Source organism: Sparus aurata, chromosome 1 (genome assembly GCF_900880675.1).
Source record: "Sparus aurata chromosome 1, fSpaAur1.1, whole genome shotgun sequence".
NCBI lineage: Eukaryota > Metazoa > Chordata > Actinopteri > Spariformes > Sparidae > Sparus > Sparus aurata.
The window spans coordinates 30,913,069-30,922,536 of record NC_044187.1 but is presented as its reverse complement, the minus strand read 5'-3'; the positions used below and the strand labels follow the sequence as shown (position 1 = coordinate 30,922,536).

The 9,468-nt window shown below is 43.2% G+C and overlaps 1 long non-coding RNA gene across 1 annotated transcript; it reads right to left on the bottom strand.

Annotated features, from left to right (window-relative positions):
- Window positions 1–7,688: 7,688 nt before the first annotated feature.
- On the bottom strand, window positions 7,689–9,059 carry LOC115569915 (uncharacterized). The gene is made up of 5 exons (XR_003981636.1): window positions 8,872–9,059; window positions 8,524–8,611; window positions 8,352–8,409; window positions 8,122–8,219; window positions 7,689–8,023 (listed from the first exon to the last, which is right to left on the bottom strand). It is a non-coding gene; the product is annotated as an uncharacterized LOC115569915 (long non-coding RNA).
- Between the last annotated feature and the right edge of the window lie 409 nt (window positions 9,060–9,468).

Genomic DNA, 9,468 nt, shown 5'->3' with positions numbered 1-9,468 from the left:
TCCGACTCCGTTCAGGATGCCTTCAGGCAGTCAAACACCGGTCGAGATGATTGTGATAGTAGAGGAGGAGGGGAGCCTTATGTGCCTGAATGTGTCAAGAACCGGTCTTTCTCCAAAGAAGAAGTCTCTGCCATCCTTGAGACACACTAGTTCTCAGCTAGTTCCCCCTGACGAAGATCTCCTACCTGTGTTCTCGGAGAGTGAGTTGCATGGAGGGCAGTTGGAGGATCCTGTCCTCTCCAGAGTGTTGTACTTTGTTGAACGTGGCCGACGTCCATCCAGGAGAGAAAAGCCCAAGGAGCCTGTCATGTTCATCAGATACCTGAAACATTGGGAGAAATTGACAACTTGCAATGGTATCCTGTGCAGAGTATCCAAGGACCAAGTCTCCAAGAAGAGGAGATACCAGTTTGTGGTCCCCGATTCCTTGAAATCTGAGGTGCTCAAAGGAACTCATGATAGCGCTGGCCATCAGGGGCAATCTAGGAGCTTGGGTCTGGCCCGTCAGAGATTCTTCTTGCCTCACATTGACCGAGATGTCAAAGACTATGTCTGCAAATGCCCGAGGTGCGTCATCAGCAAGACTGCTGAGAGAGCCCCTCTGGAGTATAAAGACCTCTGCACCCTTGGAGATTGTGTGCATTGATTTCTGGACTGCAGAGGACTCTAACAACAAGTCTGTCGATGTGCTGGTAGTGACGGACCATTTTACCAGGCTAGCGCAAGCTTTCCCTTGTCGAGATCAGTCCACTAAACAGGCAGCGAAGCAACTCTGGGACAAGTACTTTTGCATCCATTCGGATCAGGGCGCCTCGTTTGAGAGTCAACTGATAAGCAAATTGTTGAAGGTTGCTGGTGTGGGGAAGTCCCGGACGACTCCGTATCATCCAATGGGCAATGGTAGCGTGGAACGCTTCAATAGGACGCTAGTTAACATGATTCGAGCTCTCTCGCCTGATGCAAAGCACCATTGGCCCCAACAACTCCAAACCCTGACTTTCATGTATAACTGTACTGTACATGAGACCACGGGCTACCCCCCTTTCTACCTTATGTTTGGAAGAGTTCCACGTCTCCCAGTTGATGTCCTTTCCAAGAACATCCTGAAAGACCCAGAGATTGGCAGTTATGACAGCTATGTGGTGTCTCTGACAAAGGACCTTCAGGAGGCCATGGCTATTGCTCAAGGGCATATTGACAAGGAACAGAGTCGCCAGGCTGAACTCTACAACCATCGCACTAAAGGAAAGTCCCTCACTACAGGTGACCAAGTCCTGGTCTCGAACACACGTGTCAGAGGGAAAGGAAAGACAGCAGACCAATGGGAGTCCACGATATACACTGTTGTGAGCATGAATTCCTCCACTCACACTTATCGGATCAGGAATCTTATGACTGGACGAGAGAGAGTTGTTCATCGTAACCTGCTGATGCTTGTTAACTTCTTACCTGTTGATGTGGACAGTGTCTCGGATCACACCCTTTTGTCGGCCTGTGAGAATGAGTCCGGTGATGTCACTGACGTGGATGGAATGATGTCTGTTGTGGAAGCGGGAGTTGCTTGGAGCAGAACCCAGGAGTGGGTCGGCAACTTGACTTGTGGAGATGTTCTGTATGTATGGGCGATGACCCTAAGCATGCAGGCAGCTCACACCCTCAATCACAGACTGATATGATCTCTGAACATGGCTGCACACATGCCCCTTCACCTGACACACGCTTCACGCATTCTGTTCTCTCAGACAATACGCCCAGCACAAAAACACCTTCCATTCACCAGGGCTCCAAACTGAGACCAAATCGGCGCATTTTGCGACCAAAATTTGAGACAGTGCAACCAAATTTTACATTTAGTCGCACATGTGCGACCAGTGAATTTGCCGGTGTTTTATTTTATCTTTTTTAACACCGGTAGTGGAAGGGAACCAAAGTGAATCAAAGAATCTTGAATCTCGATTGACAGGTGGCAGGCCAATGTGTGTTAGATGGGCAAGGAATGGCACTGTAAGTGGCTAATGTGTGGAGGGGGAGGGTCCGAAAGTTGTTCCCAGCGCAGAAGGAGAAGGTTTCACTTTCAGCGAACAATGGCGAAACGAACTCTGTGATTCAACCAGATACGTGTCCGCTGTGTGGTGGAGCTGAGATGGTTTTTCACTTTCGATAATGTCTTAACTTCCACCAGGTCCGCTATATATATATATATATATATATATATATGTGTATATGTATGTATATATATATATATATATATGTGTATATGTATGTATATATATATATATATATATATATATATATATATATATATATATATATATATATGTGTATATGTATGTATATATATATACACACATATACATATATATATATTTTATATAATATATACACACACACAAGTTAGTCTGGAGCCCTGTTCACTCTGATTCAAGCACCATACAGAACTCGTGTTGGACGTGTAGTGAGGCCAGTTGGAGTGTTTGTGTAACCATGTCAAGTTAGGTTTTCTTTTGAGATATTATGGTGAAAGCGATGCTGTGCATGTCTAAAATTTTGGGCGAAATTCAGTAACAGAGTTAGAAATAACCTGTTATGAATTCCTACAAAATAGACATGCTTGTCTTATATACATGTATACTGTAGTTTTGGAGCCACCTGGTGGGTTAATAGTGCAACTGGACAGACAGATTCCTTTTTACGTGCCTCAGCAGAGGAAAATATTCCTGAGCTGGAGGTGGGTACATAAGCGTGGTGCTGCAACTAATGTTTCTGTGTTTAATATTTTAACTATCTTTAAAACTGTGAAGAGCATGTGTTTTTACTGTGAGGATTACTAGCACGTATGTGGAAAGTTATAGACGTTTCTTTGCAGAAATAGTTTATCTATCTATCTTTAACTTTATCAACGAGTAGTTTACATGTTGCGCTAATGCTAACTAGCTAGCGACACACTTGCTAGCTTGCTCCCGGTGCAATATTTCATTGTTATTACTTTGAATAGTAATTTTTCCACTCTTCATTACACAGATCTGAATGATTGCAGTTGCATAACGTTGTGGATAACAACTGTGTTTTTCTGATTTTGTACCAGGTAGGCTTTGTTAAATGTGAATTTTATATAATGCTGATGTAAGGTTTCTGTGCCAAGTAGGCTTTGTTAACATAACCTGTTGCACTATATAGAGCACAAAATATTCTGTTAATTGTCTGTGGACAAAATGTTTATTTACCATTTTTTTATGTTTTTATTGTGATTGTAACAAAAAAAAAGAATAGCTCTCATTGTTTTGGTGTCATATGTAATATTACCTCTATACGATCACGTTTGTTTATATTGGAGAAGTATGGAAAAAGACTGTAATGATACTGAAATGTATTTATATTAGTCTTTTGTGAAAGCAGAGGAAAATACTCCCGATCTGGAGATCTGAATGATTGCAGTTGCATAACTTTGTGGATAATAACTGTGTTTTGCTGATTTTGTACCAGTAAAAGGGGACCAGACTGAGAACAAATCCTGTGTGGCCGTGCTGTTGTTCCTACACCATAGACACAAAAGGAGACACATCCACCATAGGACCACGCACAGACACAACCCGTTACATAGGCACTTTCTAACTAATGCTTTAAATACATAACACTTTGTATGTTATTTCTGAATGACACCAGGATGAACACAAACAAAGGAAGAGTGGAAGATGTGAACACACTTTCTACAGTTAAACTCAGTGTGCACCCAGTCTGAAGGTGCAGTGAAGTGAACAGGAATGTATTGATCCTGTGACCTTTAATGCAGTTTACTGACCAGGATAAGAGGAGAAATATTATTTATCAGATTCTGTGCTGTTCTTGGTCAGTTCTCTCTGTTCACTCTGTGATCAGGATGCTGCTGAGTGTGAAAACTACAAAAATAAAAGCAGAACACTGAGGTGTCAGACTGCTTCAAGCAGCTATGACGGAAAGATACGCTGTCTGCATATAGCATGGAAACATCACACTGACGTCAGACAGCACTAACAGAACTAGCAGGGAGAGGTGCGGATGTACGATCATATACAAGAAGTACAGTCAGTTTTTGGGGTTTTACTGTGAGAACAATATCCCTCCAAAAAACTTCACTGTGATGAAAGTAGCTGCAGATATAAACTAATCGTCCTCCACATGAGCTGCTGCTTCTGCAGCCAGGGTCGACTTTAGAACACATTAAACAGGAAGAGGAGGAAAAAGTTCTGAAAACCCCAAATATTCTCAGTTTACAGCGTGTAAAAGTGCTGAGCACACAGCTACTTCATACAAAAGTCCAGATTCCCTCTTTAAATGCAGTAAATGTAACTGTACCTGACACAGAGAGAAGGAAGACCACAAATCCACTCACTGCTGCAGTTAAACTCATATCTGCTCCTCTGATCTCTATGTGAGGTTTCAGAGACAATAAAACATGTCAGCAGATAAAATAATGATGCACACAGGAGGTTTACAGTATCAGTCACATCTACAAACAATTCTACTTACAATGAAGAAGGACGTCGTCTTGAAAGAAGCCGTTCCTCAGTCGTCAGTGAGCAGAAGACAGATATCACACTCTTAAACCACTAGATGTACTTCCTCTTTAGCTTATTAACATACGTGACGTGCTGAGTGCGAGTAAACACCCACATTACTTTAAAGTTGCTTTTGACACACATAGTTCAAGAAGACTGGTAGGATCTGATGAGGACACACAATGGTTTTTAATGACTTTGACTCATTTAGGTGGTTCAGATTGATAAACTGTGTCCAACATGTAGATCGGGGTAAAAAAAAAAGTGTCACCTAACATTTGAAAAAACAGCCAAACCTCACAGTGTGCAGAGAAACAGAACAAAACTATCTGCATGGCTACACACCACTGAAGGTAAGAGAGAAAGTGTCTTTATGTAATTTGGGTGAACTGACCCTTTAAAGCAGACAGAGGAGGAAGCACTCACAGTGATGAAGCCTGAATGTGCCACACTTAAACTTCCCCACTAGAGGGCAGTGAACCATCAGAGATACTGAATCAGGAGCCTGAAACAACATTTTATCCTCCATCACTGAATGTTACATTACATTCAGATTTAATTTATTTTCACATTTTATCACTAAAACTTTATTTTAACTTGTTTACATGGGACATCTAATTTATGAAGCATCACAGGTAGAAACTGTGGTTCAACAGCAAGGTGAGGACCCTGCTAAGGACCCGGGATTCTGCGTTTATGTCTGAGGACCTGCAGGCCTTCAAGCAAGCTCAGTGAAGCCTGAGGAGAGACATCAATGAGGCCAAACGCAGCTACAAGCAGCGCATAGAGGAGCACTTTAACAGAAACAACTGCAGAAGCATGTGGCAGGGGAGAAAGACTCTGACTGGCTATAACGACAGCTACACAGCCACCAACTCCACAGACCGCACACTGCCAGACTAACTCAACAACTTCCTGTCTCGCTTTGACCGCCGGATTGCTGCTGACACACACCCTGCTCTACCAGGGAAGGACAACACCATTCAGCTGGACCAACATCAGGACAGATCCACCCTGCGTAGAGTCAACACCAGGAAAGCAGCTGGTCCAGACGGAGTCACCGGTAGGATTCTCAAGTCCTGCACAGACCAGCTAGCTGAGGTATTCACCACCATCTTCAACCTCTCGCTACTACAATCTGCAGTCCCCACCTGCCTGAAGTCAGCCACCATCATTCCAGTCCCAAAGAAAGGTACAGTGAACTGCCCTAATGACTATCACAGAGTTGCTCTCACATCCGTAATCACAAAATGTTTTGAGACTCATCCTCTCTCACATTAAATCTGCCCTCCCTGCTGACCTGGACCAACACCAGTTTGCCTATCGAGTGAACAGATCACCAGAGGATGCTCCACTCCACACAGCCCTGACACACCTGGACCAGCCCAACACGTATGTAAGAGTGCTGATTGTGGACTTCAGCTCAGCATTCAACATGGTCATCCCCCATAAACTGATCTACAAACTGAGCAACCTGGGCTTAGGCAGTTCACTGTGCACATGGATACTGGACTTTCTTAGCAACAGACCACAACACATCAGGATGGGAGGCCACACATCATCCACTCTCATCCTGAACACTGGCACACCACAGGGATGTGTCCTCAGCCCACTCCTCTACTCCGTCTTCACCCATGACTGCTCCCCCATCCACCCCACAACACCATCGTCAGATTTGCTGATGACACGACTATCGTAGGACTGATAACTAATAAAACCGAGTAAGCCAACAGGGAGGAGATTCAGCATCTGACAGAATGTTCGGAAAATAACCTGGACTTAAACACCTCGAAAACCAAGGAACTGATTGTGGATTTCCAGAAATCCAAACGCACAGAGCTTTCTGCCCTCTACATGCACAGGAGGAGGTAGAGAGGGTAGAGAGCTTTAAGTCCCTTGGGGTTCACATCTCGGCCGACCTCACCTGGACCACACACATCTCTCATCAGGTGGGGAAGGCCCAAGAGACTTTACTTCCTCAGGAAGCTGAAGCACGCTCACCTCCCTCAACACCTGCTGACCAACTTCTATCGGTCAGCGATGGAAAGCGTCCTGACCTACTGCTGCACGGTGTGTTTCTCCAGCTGCACAGCACAGGACAGGAAGGACCTGCAGCGGGTGGTGAGGACAGCGGAGCGTGTCATCAGGATGACACTACCCCCTCTCAGAGACATTTACACTGGCCAACTCAAAAAGAAGGCCAGCTGTATTGTTAAGGACCCCACTCACCCCGGACATTACCTGTTCTCCCCCCTGCCCTCTGGGAAGAGATATAGATCCATCAGATCTAAAACAAACTGACTGAAGGACAATTTCTTCCCACAGGCAGTGAAATGCACATTTCTTTCTCAAAACGATGACAATAAAATTCTATTCTATTCTAGTGATTGAGTTCAGGAGTCCATAGTTCAGAGTAGTGATCAAAAACTTTACACCCTTTATGAACAGGGTGTTACATAAACATGGACTTTTATTCTGAAAGGGCTTCACATTTAGTGAGCCTGGATCTACTCTGCTTCATTCAATCACCCCAAAATAATTTATTTGAACCTAACGGTGATTTACGGCTCAAATATTAGTTCAGGTCCTCCTCAGTAAAAACTTTCTCTGTGCATCTTCATATCAGCAACATCCCAAATCATCAAGAACCATTAAACTGTGGCACATTTCATTCTTATGGACACAAAATGTGAGCAATAAGCCAAAGCTAAAGGACAGAGTTAAATTCAAATGTCTTGATATCTGGTGAACAAATAGTAATCTCAAACATTAACAGAAGAATAATTAGTTTAAAGCTGAAGTTTAAACGTTCTGCACACTAATGTTTCACCTACAGAGCTGTCCAACAGCTCCTTCACTTGTTGTGGAAGCTGGCTGTTGATTTGACTCAGCAGCAGAAATAATTGGAAAATGTAACATCTGTCAAAGTGTTTTACTACTGGACTTATGTTTGGTGTTAATGTGTGGAAATATAAACTGTACATGAAGTCAAATGTGATGCTCTCAGCTCACTGTCTCACTTTGAACTCACTTTATTGGCTTTGTCAGCCAGGACAGGTGAAAACCCAGAAGCTGATCAGACACTTTTCAAATCTTATTTATTATTCTGTAGAATTTCAAAATACATTTTGTTTAACATCGCATCAATTTCTATAATATAACTGACTGTTCAGGTTAAAATAAGCTCTCATAGTTTAAGCAGTAAGCTGATCTGAACAATAAATCATGTCTGACAGCTGGACATGATTCAGTTGAAGCTGCCGACTCCACGTTCTTCTAAACTTCCTGCTACATGCTGCTGCTGACTGTCTGTGCTGCTGACTCCTACCTGCTGCTGCTACTGAAAACTCAACATGAAAACTTTTGGAGCTGAAGGTAAATGTGTCCACTTCCCCCACATCCTCCACAGCCTCGCTCTCCTCTGTGATATTTCAATGTGGTACTTCTTTGTGTCCATCAGGTGAGTCCTGCCTCTGGTTCAGCTGCATCTGAAGACAATCACAGAACACATGTGTAAACTTTTAGTTGTGACTGTGACTGTAAATCTAAAGTCAGGGATGTTTTATTGGATGCAGGAGTCTCTAACCTGACTGGACTTCACAGCATGTCTTCCTGCTGCTCTGTGTCTTCTGTCTGTGCTGCAGTGAAGTCTGAGACGTCCTCATAATCAGGACAAGAGTCCAACTGATGAGGAGAGACGACAAAATGAGGCTCAAAGGACCTCGTTCATGAACCGGCATCAAATCAGATCAGTCAAGTTATTATAACTGTGATATAGAGGAGGGTTTGTCAAGACGGCCTCTCTCTCTGTCTCACCTCTATCATCTCGACAGGTTCTTGTGGTTCAGTGGTGGAGCTCAGAGTTTTCTTCTTCCTGGATTGAGTCCAACAACAAATACAAAATCCCACATTGAGAAACTCACATCACTAAAACTAAATGAAGTCTGAAGAAGAAAACAAAAGAGCTGATGGATTCTGATTGTTTCACCTCGTCCACAGACTCTGGAGAAGAAGAGGAATCAGCATCAAGACCACCACAGTCAACCTGATGATGTTCATAATCTTTGTTGAATTCACTAGAAATACACACAGATATGTGATGAGAATCAATAAATCACTTTTCCAGGTGATGCTGTCTGTTAATCAGTCAGTCAGAGTCCTCCACCTCTGACATGATGGAGGTTCCTCCCTGAACACAGCTACAGAAAAACTGTCTCTGCACGCAGACAGGAAATGTTATTTTCTCTGCACCAGTTATGAGTTGTTACATATTAACATGTTAATCTGGTCTGGTGCAGTAAACAGGTGTGTGTGCAGGTGAATGAAGATAACTCACCTGCCACAGTCAGATGTACGGTGGTTTTGTTTCTTCCTCTTCTATTCTGGGCTTCACAGGAATAATTCCCACTGTGTTCAGCTCTGAAGTCAGTGATGGTGAAGATCTGTCCTGATGCTTTTGGTGAGTCTTCATTCTCCTTGTACCAGGTGTAATTAGCTGCTGGGTTAGCATCACTGCTACAGGTCAGAGTCACTGAACTGCCCTCCACTATCTCAGCAGAGGGACTCACTGACACAGAGGGAAGCTTTGGAGCATCTGGAGGAGATATAAAGAGACTCATGTCATTCACATCAGTTGAAGGCTTTGTCACATTTACATTTTGGATTAACGTCATGTGTTCTGTGAACATAACTTGTATTTTGCCTTTTTAGACCTCTCTTCTTCCAACCTACACAAATAGACTACAGTTAACATTAAATTCACATTATATATCTGGAGATATGTGTGTAAACATGTGAAGCAGGTTCACTGTGGCTACAAGTCATATGTCTCTTAACGCTGAGTCAGCAGGACACCAGAGCTGTTTATATTTTGTACTCACACTGGACATCGACTGATACAGACAGATAATAAAGTTTTAAAAAGTCATTAGAT